The sequence below is a fragment of the Microtus pennsylvanicus genome, chromosome 3, assembly GCF_037038515.1.
Source record: "Microtus pennsylvanicus isolate mMicPen1 chromosome 3, mMicPen1.hap1, whole genome shotgun sequence".
Lineage (NCBI taxonomy): Eukaryota > Metazoa > Chordata > Mammalia > Rodentia > Cricetidae > Microtus > Microtus pennsylvanicus.
In genome coordinates this window covers 114,924,653-114,938,578 of record NC_134581.1, presented here as the reverse complement: position 1 = coordinate 114,938,578, position 13,926 = coordinate 114,924,653, and the positions used below count along the sequence as shown (strand labels likewise).

The 13,926-nt window shown below is 42.6% G+C and overlaps 1 protein-coding gene across 1 annotated transcript in view; it reads right to left on the bottom strand.

The window, feature by feature from the left end:
* Positions 1-13,430, bottom strand: part of Cpne3 (copine 3) — a 59,224-nt gene extending 45,794 nt beyond the window's left edge. The window contains exon 1 of the mRNA XM_075966902.1: positions 13,329-13,430. The gene's annotated coding sequence lies outside the window, so the exon portion shown is untranslated. The remainder of the gene's footprint in view (positions 1-13,328) is intronic.
* Positions 13,431-13,926: the final 496 nt, after the last annotated feature.

Here is a 13,926-nt window from a genome sequence, read left to right as displayed (position 1 = left end):
ACCGAGGGTGAAGTGCTTTCCTCCTTGGTTCACAGAGGAACCGGGACTACACTTCCGCACTGGATGTCAACAGAGCCCACTGTGTAGCATAAGGAGTTCACGGTGGTGGTGCAGGTTCTGGGCTAGAAAGACACTTCCTCCAACATCCTTTGCATTTGGAGAGCTCAGTGCTCTCTACTTTTGGAATTTAGGTGAGCTGCTACACCAACAGGAGTCAGTCCACTCAGCATCATGTTTAATATGCAGTAACTTTTATGTGCTGTAGAAAATGACTCATCGAGCACAAGGTAAGAATAAGATCCTCTGACAATTTCAAAACATTCATTAATTACTTTGTGTGTAAATGTTCATGTATGTGTATGCGTGTGTGTGTCAGGAAGAATGCATTTAGAGGTCAAAGATCGATGTCAAATGTCTACCTCAACTGCTTATTCTTATTTTTGAAACACTGAACTTTGAGTTCATCAGTTTGGTTTGGCTGGACAGTCAATACGTTCCAGGATTCTGTCTGTCTTTGCCAGCACCCCTGCATAACAGCTAGGGTCACAGACACTTTTTAACATGGGTGATGCAAATTTAGGTTCCCATGCTTGAAAGAAGCAAAGTACTTTATTGAACTGATTGAGAGCCATCTTTCCTGGTACCTTCAATACATATAAAAAAAATCAATACTAGTGCCAATGCCCCTTCACCTTCACCTCGGAACTACTTCTTCAGGAATGACAGCTCCCCCAACCCCCCAATTTGCTTCCTATCTTCTCTGCCCAGAAATATTACAATAAAATTAAAACTACAGAAACATTTACAAAATTGTAGTTAGCTCTAATGGTCTGGTTTTATTTCATTTTCTGTCATTTTAACATGTATCAGAATAGCTAAGTACTATAGTATTAATAGTGCACATAAAGGCTATAAAGGGCAAGGAAACGCTACAGAAGCTGCTGGAGACAGCTGACAGTATGGGGCAGATTTACATTGCCTGGACTTTGAAGGATTCAATCTGAACAGAAGTGGCAGATAGCACAAACACAGGAAAAAGCAGGACAGAGAGGACACCAAAGTATGTGGTATAAAAGTGAACTAATTGGAGTAAAACAAACCTGACAGGAGACTGGACAGGTTTAGAGGGTCCAACAGACCAGGGTTCTAAATAGAGAATCGAAGGTTTGTACATGCAACATCAGGGAACACTTCTATCACTCTGTTAACATAGTAATAGTCTCTTTCCACCCCTACCTTAATTTGTGTGTGGGGGAGGATGCTTGAAAATAAAACACAAGAGGCACAGAATAAAGGTAGAAAAAGAAAAACAATACCAAAACATTAAATTAGACGGTATCTAGAAAGCCTGATATGTTAGCAACAGGACATTGCCCTAAATCTATTAACTAGTACAACTCTTCTCCTTCAGACCAGGGAAGTCAAGCATAAACTAAGGACGTATCTTAAGGTCTTCATATACATCTGCTCACGTTTACCCTGAGTCTTTCAAAGCTCAGGTGAATGCAGATTTATTTTCCCTCCTTTTTTATGTCTGTTATATTCAGCCCTGAAGCACCCAGTACCCGCGGTTCTGACCACATACCACATGCTCTGCAATCTCATTCTAATGACTGAGTGACTAATGCTAGATCCTTATCTGTCTCCCCGTCTGTAATGTAAATAATTGTCCCTACCTAAGAGGCTGTGAGGACTGAAAGAGTTGTTATATTAAAAAGTATATAAATGCTTATTATTATTTCAGCACTGTTTGTCTCCAAGCACAGTATAATCCTTTCCAATCCCACATTTCCTATATTGTATTGTTATATTCCATGATGATTTTTCCTGATTATGTCAAAACACATTAAATTGTCTCCCTTGAATTCCTGCAGCCCTCGTAGTAACAGACTGGTACCAAATCTTGACGTTGGGTGTGGTAATACACATCTATCTATATCTATAGTGTTCAGGAGGCTAAGAAAGGCAGATTACAAGGCCAGTCCAGGTTACATCAAGATACCCTATATAAACAAATATGAAGGATACACATCTGAAATAAATTTAGCACCTAGATTCATCCATGTAACCACATATAAATAACTTTAAGTTCTTAAGCCTAGATACCCACACAGCAGCAAACTAAATCTGGAATGTACCAAGCATATTGTTTGTCATCTCAGACACAGAATTTGTGAAATGTTTTATCATGTATTTCCTTTGCATAAGGTGGTTTTAGAGTCTTGCAAGTTGCATGTCAACGGTATCCTATTACAAACAGAATGAGTATGATTGTTAAAGAACATAATTAAAGATGAGCACGTGCAAAGCATAAAAAATTATCTACCACCAATCAAACAAGTTTGTTTCTAAAGATGGGGAGAATTCAACCAAGAATACACATATTTATATACACCACAATTCTCAACAGAGGCACAGCATATCAGGAGAACAAAATTTCTTCTCTCCTGGGTATTCTCAAACAGAAGCTACACAAACAACATGCTGGCATGACATTATTTAAGAACTTGCTGACAGTTACCATTACTAACTACACTGTATCCAGGAAGCAAACTCCCTATTCAGCAGTACCCTCATCACCCTAAAAGAGTCAGACTGGCGCCCCTCTATGCTATTTTACCCATTTACCTCCAGACACCCATTATGCCAAATGGCAAACACAAAAAATTAAATAAGCATTCGAGTCTAGAACTTTGCCAATATGAACACTCATATAAATACTCTTGATTGGCGCGGTTCTCATTAACCATGCAGTATAGAACGTGAAGGAAACAGTGTAACCCATGAACATTCTGTAATGGGAGAAGATAAACTAATGTTCTGCATTCTCTAAGGATAGAAAAATGGGTTGTTTTTCTGCAGTAAATGGCCAATCAGAAGAATATGTGAGCAACTAAAGAGGACTCTACATGTTTCCCCCCTAAGCAGGGTCATAGCAAGGATAGCAAAGGCAACCCTAGGATGAGATGATGAGGTGCTTGGCTAACACAATCTGTAAGTATATTGAACAGCAATCATTCTCCCCAAATCTCACCTCCTGGACCAACACGACCCAGATTATACAAACAAGTGAAAACTAAGACATGAAGTAGAACCTGAGGCAAATCTGAAGCATACAGCCACTGCCCTGCGCTGCTGAAACCCTCCTGTTTGCCAAGTAAACAATTTAAAGAAGGAAAGATTTGTTTTATGTATTTTTTTCCATTTGCCAAGCAGTCATAATACATTTCTAGGCAATGAGAGGTTGCTATCAATCATTTTCCAGAAGGTGGGTGGGTAGGAGTGAGAGGGAGTAAGTGTGCCATTAGACCAAAATAAACAAAAGATAATGGTTTGGGTCCCTGGTCCCTCAGGCCTGCCCCTTTGGTCTCGAGATGAAACACAACATCACAGTGGCAGCATACATGGTCAGGGGGCCAGTGACCTCAGGGTAGACAGGAAGCAGAGAGAATAATGCCTATGCATTCTACTTCTTCCCCCCCCTTTAACTACATCTGGGTTCCATATCCCTTGTGACTGCTGTCTACTTTCAGGATGATCTTCCCACCTAGCTAATCCTTTCTGGAAATGCCCTCAAGCATATTCAGAAGTGTGCTAAAACAGTATCCCAGACATTCTCACTATATTGAGAGTTTAAATGCAGCCTGGGCTACATCACATTCTGTCTCAAAAACCCCAAACCAATTAACCATCAAACAAAAAAAGTGAGTTCTTTTAAACTGTTAGATGAGGGCTGGGGATGTAACAGTTGGTCAAATACCTGGTTACCAGGCATAGAGACCTGGATTTAGTTCCCACCTCCACTAAGCCTGGAGGGCTACATCTGTAATCTAGTACTTAGGAAGTAGAAGAAGGAAGATCAGAAGTTCAAGGATGTCCTTGGTCATAGGGAGAATTCAAGGTTAATCTGGGCTAAGTAATAAACACACACACACACACACACACACACACACAAAATACTTAGCCTACAGCTACTAATCTAATAAACACTAGACCAAAGTTACAACCCAGATGTTTTATCTAATCATAACAAAATATTCCCAGGGCAATAAAGCACCTCTAATTACTATCTGCTTGGTGTAATAATAATGTTATTTAATTGATTCTGTAATTATTGTATATCAAATAAAATTTTATGATGACACAAATGAATAGTGAAATAGGATCTCAAAAATGGTAAGACTAATATTTAGATTGTAATTGTTAACATCTTTCTTAAACAACTGTAACCAAAATATCAGTAGTCGGTCAGAGAATGGAAGGAGCAGGGTGACTTATTTTATAGAGCAGCTCCTCTTTGAGACAGGCCATTAATCTGGAGGTTGCTAATAAAGGCTTTTCTCCTTCCTATTTCATTTTTATTGATAAGTGAGTACTTTTGTCTATATGTCTATGTGGATTATGTGCATGTAGTGTTAGTGCCTGTAGAGGCCAGAAGAGGGCATCAGTTCCCTTGGAACTGGAATTAGAAGCTTGGAACCAAGTCAGGGTCTGCAGAGTTGCCAGGGTTCTTAACCACTGAGTCATCTCTCTAGCCCTTTTTCCCTTTTCTAGGGCATGTCTACATTTTCACGTCCATCATGCAGGTACGTCCAACATGATGGGTCATCTTAGAACAGCAAAGTTTATTCTAAGGAGCTGTCAGTGAGCTTTCTGTCCCTGTGACAAAATACTTGAGAAAACTCAACTTTAGAAGGAAAGGTATATTGTTTGGAGTGCGTGCGTGCGTGCGTGCGTGCGTGCGTGTGTGTGTGTGTGTTGAGGCATCCCATCGTGGCAGAAACAACTAGCAGAAGAATACTGCCATGTAATGCCTTCCAGGGAACAAAGAAAAAGCTTGCCTTTCCAGCAAAGCCCCCATAAGTGGGCTGGAGAAACAGATCAGTTGGGAAAGTGCTTGCCGAGGAAGATGGGAAAGTCTCAGTTCCAGTCCCAGAAAGCACCTGGCAAAGCAAAGAGCAATGGCACTAGTTTGTAATCCCAATGCTGGGAGGCAAAGACAAATGGACTCAGCTAGCCTACTCTGCATGTTCCAGGCCGGTGGGAGAACCTGTATCCAAAATATCAGGGCAGATGGCAAATGAGAAAAAAACCACCAAAGGTGTTCTATACACACCATGCATGGATATCTGCACATACATGAACAGGTACACACATGTACACATATACACAACCCCATTAAGTTATGAAATTAATAAATGTATAAATCCCTCAAGAAGCAGAGGTAGACATATCTCTGTGAGTTTGAGGTCAGCCTGGTCTACAAAGAGAGTTCCAGGACAGTCAGGTCTCACTCTCCAAAGTGAGGCCCTGTCTGAAAAACAAAAACAAACAAATAAATAAATACAGGTGTAAACCCATTCAGAGAACCTGCTCAACCACCTCCTAAAGTTTTGCCTCTGAGAACTGCTGCTCTGAGGGCCAAGCCTCTAACATGAGATCTTGGGGGACATTTAAAATTCAAACCACAATATGTACTGCACTTAAAAGTCAGATTCTGGCTATGGGTGTAGCTTAGTTGTAGAGTGCATTAGGCCCCCAGGATCCAAATAAATAAATAACAAAACAAGCAGCCAAACTCTGAGACTAAAAGTTTTATTTTAAAAGAATTTAAAGCTGGGTGTGATAGCACAAGTTTGTATCAGCACTTGGGATATACTGGTGACTTGAGTTCCCTGGCATACACAAGACCATGTCTCAAAAATTAAAAAAAGAAGAAAGAAAGAAAGAAAGAAAGAAAGAAAGAAAGAAAGAAAGAAAGAAAGAAAGAAAGAAAGAAAACTGAATTTCAGGAGAAGAAAGTGACACCAAGAGTTACTTCTGTTTGGTTGCTATTTCTATCCTTGCCGCAGATAGGAGAAACGAAAATTAAGAATGTCAACTATAGAATCTCCCAAGACCGAAGAGGACACTGTTTTCACCTTAACCTGACACAAACACAAAGGGTCACTGGAGAAGTATGAGGAAGCAGGCCCCGGTTCTGGATCTGCACACATGAGTAGGCATGCGGACAAACAGGGGCTCAGCTTCTCCAGGCCTTGCCTTTTTCCAGTGTGACTCATCCTCATTTAATGCCTACTGTCTCTTCAAGTTTGTGTCCTCCTACTCTAATGCACTGACAGTGAACATATCATTTGTGTAGGAAGTGCTACTCGAATACTCAAAAGAAACCCAAAATACCAGAATATTTATAACAGCAAAAAGAAGAAATGGTTGGAAATGGATGGAGTTGTCTAAACTCAGCTTCCATCAGCCACTATCAAAAAACCTAGAGAAACGCACACGTAAATACTTTCTCACTAGTCTGGCACCTTTGTCTGAAACGAACTAAACTCACAAGCAGAACAGGCCTGGCCTACTGGGCCAACGCCACACAAGGAACTGAATTTTACTACATCATGGCACCTCGGTCTGAAACTCTCAGGACACATCAAGACAGAAAAAGGAAACAGATTTTGGGCACTATTTAAAAACTTTGGTGTGTGTGTGTTGGGGGGAGGGATTGGATTGCCTCAGCAGTTAGAGCACATTGGATTGCAGCACCCACGTCAGGAGGTACACAACTGCCTGTATCGCCACCTCCAAAGAATCTGATACCCTCTTCTGGTCTCCGTGGATCTCTACACACACAACAGACACCTACACACATATAGAACACAAGCTTCTAGGCATGGCCATGAAGGCGTTTCTATGATCCACTGTAAATGTGGATGACACCATTCCACAGATGGGGTCCCAGACCAAATAACAAGAAGAAAGCAAGAGGAGTACCAGCAGCATCCAGGGCTCTCTGACTAAGGGCAGGGATAAAGTGACCAGCAGCATCCAGGGCTCTCTGACTAAGGGCTGGGATAAAGTGACCAGCAGCATCCAGGGCTCTCTGACTAAGGGCAGGGATAAAGTGACCAGCAGCATCCAGGGCTCTCTGACTAAGGGCAGGGATAACGTGACCAGCAGCATCCAGGGCTCTCTGGGATAAAGTGACCAGCAGCATCCAGGGCTCTCTGACTAAGGGCAGGGATAAAGTGACCAGCAGCATCCAGGGCTCTCTGACTAAGGGCAGGGATAAAGTGACCAGCAGCATCCAGGGCTCTCTGACTAAGGGCAGGGATAAAGTGACCAGCAGCATCCAGGGCTCTCTGACTAAGGGCAGGGATAACGTGACCAGCAGCATCCAGGGCTCTCTGACTAAGGGCAGGGATAACGTGACCAGCAGCATCCAGGGCTCTCTGACTAAGGGCAGGGATAACGTGACCAGCAGCATCCAGGGCTCTCTGACTAAGGGCAGGGATAACGTGACCAGCAGCATCCAGGGCTCTCTGACTAAGGGCAGGGATAAAGTGACCAGCAGCATCCAGGGCTCTCTGACTAAGGGCAGGGATAAAGTGACCAGCAGCATCCAGGGCTCTCTGACTAAGGGCAGGGATAAAGTGACCAGCAGCATCCAGGGCTCTCTGACTAAGGGCAGGGATAACGTGACCAGCAGCATCCAGGGCTCTCTGACTAAGGGCAGGGATAACGTGACCAGCAGCATCCAGGGCTCTCTGACTAAGGGCAGGGATAACGTGACCAGCAGCATCCAGGGCTCTCTGACTAAGGGCAGGGATAACGTGACCAGCAGCATCCAGGGCTCTCTGACTAAGGGCAGGGATAAAGTGACCAGCAGCATCCAGGGCTCTCTGACTAAGGGCAGGGATAAAGTGACCAGCAGCATCCAGGGCTCTCTGACTAAGGGCAGGGATAAAGTGACCAGCCACCGCCCATTCCTGCCACTGTGCTTTCCTGGCCACAAAGGACTGTACATTTCCTTGAATGGCTTTCGTCCAGTATTTTGTCTCAGCACTGAGAACAGTGATTAATACAGGTATTAAAAGAAGCAATGGTGGTGCCTCACTTTAGAAAAAAAAATCTTAGCACACATGGCTATAAAATACACGCTAAGAACAGAATTCGTCTTTATTTCAATACAGATCAGGGCAATCAGCTACCAACAATGTTAGTAAAGACAGAAAGCGTGGGCCAGCTGTGCAGAAGTGTGGCCCTGCGCTCATGTTACATGGTCTCCTTTGCCAGGAGATCTCTATGGACTTTCCACCACTTTTTACCTTCATGCGTTGAGCCATCTCAACTTCCCACCTGCCTTGTGAACTGTCTTGACTCTACACTCATACTTTTTAAATACAGCTCCCTTTCTTCCCCTTCTTAGCAGGGTTTGGGACCATTCTGCTGGATAAGATCAGCATTTCACTTGCCACACAGAGCCTCTCTAGTTCATAGGGAACAATGATATAGAAGTTCTTTTTGGCCTGGCAGGAGACTGAAGCAGGAGGAAGTGAGTTCAAGGCCAGCCTGGGACCTTACCCCAAAATAAACAAACTCCTTCAGTTTAAAGCTAAAATAACTACCATTATTATCAAAGTTTGGAAGTTTTCAGCATTTATGGTGTCATAGAGCATTGGATGGCATTCCTAATGTAAATAAATGATTATATATTGCACAAAAACTGTGAAAATGTTTATATATTTTCTGACTTCAGGAATATTCATTTCATGATTACCATATAAATGACAGCCATTTTTAACTCTCTGGCAAATCCTTTTACATTTCCTAATCATTAATATTTAATAACATTATTATTCATTCAATACCTATTCATCAAATTCCTAAGGATCACCTGCCCTGTAGTAGGTACACTATTCTGAGTTGTTGGGGAACCAACACTGACCAAAACAGACTCTTCTACTAAGGTGATTACACTATATAGAGAAAGATAAGCTATCTATCTTATCTTATCTGTAAAATTAACAGCAGGTAGTAAATGCTAACGAGGAGCAGTAAAGAAAAACAAATATTGTAGCTACACTGCCCTTTTAGATAGTTTACAAACTTCCTTTGCAATACCACCAGAAAATATTTGTTTAGATTTCATGTCTTGTTTTATTTTTTAAATATTTTTATGGTTTATTTAACTTTATTTTATGTGCATTGGTGTGAAGGTGTCAGATCCCCTGCAACTGGATCTTCAGACAGTTGTGAGCTGCCATGTGGGTGCTGGGAATTGAATCCGGGTCCTCTGGAAGAGCAGTCAGTGCTCTTAACCACTGAGCCATTTCTCCAGACCCTCACGTCTTTTTTTTAAAATATGATTCCAAGCCTGGTGGTGTGGTGTGGGAAGTCCTTCTGTATATGTGTTGCTTTTATTGGTTAAAGAAGCTGCTTTCGGCCAATGGCTTAACAGAACATACCCAGGCTGGAAAAGACACATATATAGAGAGAGCAGGCAGAGTCAGGGAGAAGCCATATAGCCTCTGTCAGAGATAGACTGTCGGGGAACCGTGCCAGTAAGCCACAGCTATGTGGCGATACACAGATTAATAGAAATGGGTTAATTTAACATCTAAGAGTTAGCCAGAAATATGCTTAAACTATTGGTCAAACAGTATTGCAAATAATATAGTTTCTGTGTATTCACTGTGGGACTGGGCGGAACAGAAATCTTCACCAACAGTGGCTGAGGAAGCTGCGTCAGGACACACCTTTCTCAGCACTTGGGAGGAAGACAGGAGTTCTCTAAGTTTGAGGTCTGTCTGGGCCACAAACTCAAGTTTCTAGAACAAGCCACAAGCAAGTACTAGAATACCTAAATCTACACAAAGAAACTCTGTCTTGAACTCTGCCCTGCTGATGTGGGAGTGTCATATATCAATCTGTTGATTTCATTGGTTAAGTAATAAAGAAACTGCTTGGCTGGCCCTCATAGGTTAAAACATAGGTAGGCGGAGTAAACAGAACAGAATGCTGGGAGAAAGAAACTGAGTCAAGGAGTCGCCATGATTCTCCCACTCCAGGCAGATGCAGGTTAAGATCACTCCTGGTAAGCCAGCTCGTGGGCTACACAGATTATAAGAAATAGGCTAGCCCAGGTGCGAGAGTTAGCAGAGAAAAGGCTAGATATAATGGGCCAAGCGGTGTTTAAAAGAATACAGTTTCCGTGTAATTATTTCGGGGCATTAGCTAGAGCTAGCCATGTGGGTGGCCGGGTGCCGGGGACGCAGCCCCGCCGCTCCTATTTCAACACCCCGCATTCAAAAACGATCCCTAATCAGATGGAACTGGGCTTTCACTCATTTTCATAAATGTAAGAAAGGATGCATTATGTCTAGTTCCTGTGAAAATCAGCAAAACTTCCTTAGTGTTTCCTTTTGCTTTGCTCGGTTTTCTTTCCTTCCTTCCTCCCTCCCTTCCTTCCTTTCTTCAAACACTTCCACTCCTTTCCAAATATGAATTTTAACATATACTGATTGTCACCTTAATGTCTAGAGGAAACGTAAAACAAAAGCTTCATTACAAAAATAATGAAATACTTGGGTGTGTTGCAAGGACCCAGCACTAGGTTTTTGGAGGCAGGAGGTGAAGGTCATTCTTGTCTACAATGCCAGTACCACCAAGAAAAGAGGGGGGGCACAAAAGAAAAAACTGGGCAGGGGTGGCACTCGCTTTTAATCCTAGCACTTGGGAGGCAGAGGACAGTCAAGGCTAGACAAAGAAACCCCATCTCAAAGAACCAAAAAAGGAAGGAAGAAAGAAAAAACAGCAAACTGAGCAAACCAAAAGGAAACACTAAGGGGGTGTGATGACACTTAACTCTGCACTCACCTTGTTGCTGTGCTGATTTTCACAGGAACTAGATATAATGCACCCATTTCATAGGATATTTCATAATAGTTTACGAAATAATAGTTTCAGTAATAGTTCTTTCTCACAGAGAAACTATTAATGTACCATCTAACTAATAAAAACTAAGTGTGACCACGATATCAACTAACTTTCATGTCTTTTTAAAGGTTATGTCTCCATTTAGTTAGACTGTCTTATAGCTATCTATCTCTACCCTGAAAAGCCTCTCCAAAAAAAGAAAAGAAAAAGAAAAAATAAATCCCAGTATCGCCACACCCGGCCTTCTTAAATACATTTAAACCAGCATATAACATAGCTACAGCTATGGTTTAAACGGAGTTATCAGAATCTTATCAAAAGGTACATATAAGTTCAGTTGGTTATCAGTATAAAAAGATTAACATTAAGTAGAATCTAAGACAAGTGATTTTAAACTCTTTCTTGATAACTCTTAACAAATCTTTTAGAAGACTTCTACCTCACTCATTTTCGTTTTAACCTGGACACCTGTACTACAAGACAAATTTAAGAACGTAAAGGAAAACACTAGAAGGAAGTTAGACTGCAAGATAGAGGTAACAGAACGAACTTGACAGCAATGGTTTGAACTCCTCAAGAGCCCAAGAACTAATAGCAACAGTATTGATTCTTACTAAAAGGTCCATCACAGAGATCACACATTGATGCAGGATAGAGGCTCATTATGAATATTTAAAGGTCAGGATATCATGAAATCATTTTCCACAGGCAACATTTTCTTTCTTGGTTTGGCTGCCATCCAATTCATAAGACAATATTTTACAAATTAAAAAAGAAATTTTTAGAAAAGAGATAGTTTAACAATAACATAAAATCCAGGAACAGCAACAGAAGATGGCGAAAAATACAATGTAAGAAAACACACAAAGAATTGACAGGAACAATGTGAACTAGATGCCTAAGCAGACAGTACATCAGGAATTCCATTGTAAAGAATGTTAATAAATATTTTATTTAATTTTACATGTTTATTTCAATGTTGGAGGACTGAGCTCAAGGCCTCTAGCTTGCCAGACAAGTTCCCTTACACTAGCTACATCACGAGCTCCATACAATATCACATAGTATGTAATTGTTAGCTTTCTTACCTGTAGCTATTTTATAGACCACTGTCTGTAAATGTTCACAGTTCTAAGTAAAATTAGAAGAGATGTGTCCGATTAGCAACATGCCTTTGGAGGCGATAAATTCTTCTGCTCCCCCAATTCTAGAACCTCAGCTTTTGAGGCTAGATCAGAAGAGATTTAAAAGAGAATACTTCATTCTGTTTCTGTGCCGGGCATCTTTTAATCTGTCAAAGTCAGAAATTCAGTTTTGGCTCAGTAAGAGAGCGTCTGCATGGTTCCTGTTGCCAAAAGGAACTGCCGTGGTAAAGAATTCTCACAAAGGCAAAAAAGTGGCCCTGAAAAGCAGTTAATCCACCTTAGCGTCACTACAACTACTACCGTGTGCCATCTTTCCCCACTTCCCTTTTCCTAAGCTTTGCTGTCTCCCTCTGCTAAGACTCTAGGCCTGAACAGGTTTTATTTGGACATAACTGGCTGACAACAAGATGGGGAGGTATATATGTTTATCATTATCTGTACACCAGACACTTTGCTGAATACTTTACAAATATTTTACTCAATCCTCACAACAGCTCTACAACACAGCAGTGTCCTATATTACAAATACAGAAACACGCCTTAAAGGGTTATGTATCCTACCCAAACCTAAGACACTTGACACACCTCAGAACATTCTTAAAACTAGGCAGAGAACTTTCTCATGAAATAGTGTTCGTTTACATTTGCAAATCTTATGCCATAAAACCATACAGACCTGGATCGCAACTTAATGCTATCATTCGACACACATACGGTTAAGAAACTAAGTCAATCCCAGTTTCCTGAAGAATGATAAAGATAATAGTACCATTTAAACTGTGAGTTAACACATATAAAATCTGCCTAGCACGGTGGCTGTGGATCCCTGCGGTCCATCGCTATTTTTAACCCCACCATACCCTCTATTTGATAATTCTGAGGCAGCCACAAACAGGTAACAGAAAGAAGCAAAAGTTAAAGATCACCGTCAAGTGCATTAGGTCCAGCACTAACGGTCATGGTCACTTTGCTCCGTCAAGTTTCTGACTTTTTAAAAAACAAATGCCACTGCCCTTCCTCCTTCAGTGAACCCGAAGCACGGGGCAGAGTTTTGGAAGCCGGTACAGGTGCAGGGCCTGCTAGAACTTCACGCAGTCCTGGTTTTGCACAAATTCAGTATCACCTTTCCCCCACACCACGCAGCCTCTCCTCCACCGTTCCCCCACGACCGGTTCGTCTGGTTCACCCATCTCTGCCGCTGAGCGGGGCTGCGATTTCGGAGAAGTAACCCTTCGCCCCACCCTGCCCTGCCCGGGGGCCCGCGGCCCAAGGCTGACCCCGAGCCCCGAGCCTCGACTGGGCCGTGGAGACCCCAGGGTGGGCACCGGAAGCCCGCGGAGCACTTCCAGCTCCCGGGCCGGGCGGGCCGAGCGACGCGAAGCCTGCGGGCCCTAATTCTCTCCCCGGGAGGATGCAGGCTCGGGCTGGGCCACACAACTCCCGAGCTGGGAAAAGTCATGCACTCACGGGCGACGTCGCTGAGGAAGCCGAAGGAGGGTGGAGACCCAGCAGAGAGCACAGCAAGGTGGCCGGGACAGCAAGGGGTTTACTGGAACCTGAGGGCTGGCCCGCAGAGGGGCGGGGCTCGTGGGAGGAGTCCTGCAGCGGCTGGGGGCTAAGGCGGGGCCTGTGGGTGGGACTGAGAGGAAGTTTTGATTTTGGTAGTGAGCTTGCTCTCCACCCCTTTTACTCCAGTGTTCTTGCTGACGTTTTAAGACCTCACAAAACCCATAGTTGACTTTAGGCATTAAAATACCAGATCTGGGGGGCTCGGAGGTTAAGAGCACTTGTTTGCTCTTGCAGAGTTTCCATTTTGTGGCTCACAAACATCTGGAACTTCAGAGGATCCGATGTACTTTCTGACCTCCAAGGGCAGCAGGCATGTATATACATACATGTAAGCAAAACACACACACATATGTATGTATGTGTGTATGTATGTATATAAATAACATATTAAAAAAAGAAAACAGATCCGGACAGAAAATTTTAAGAATGAAGTGCCAAGTCTGAACCTCCCCTCTGTACAGTGATTTCAGTGTGCATACTCCCTGAATCATTTTAC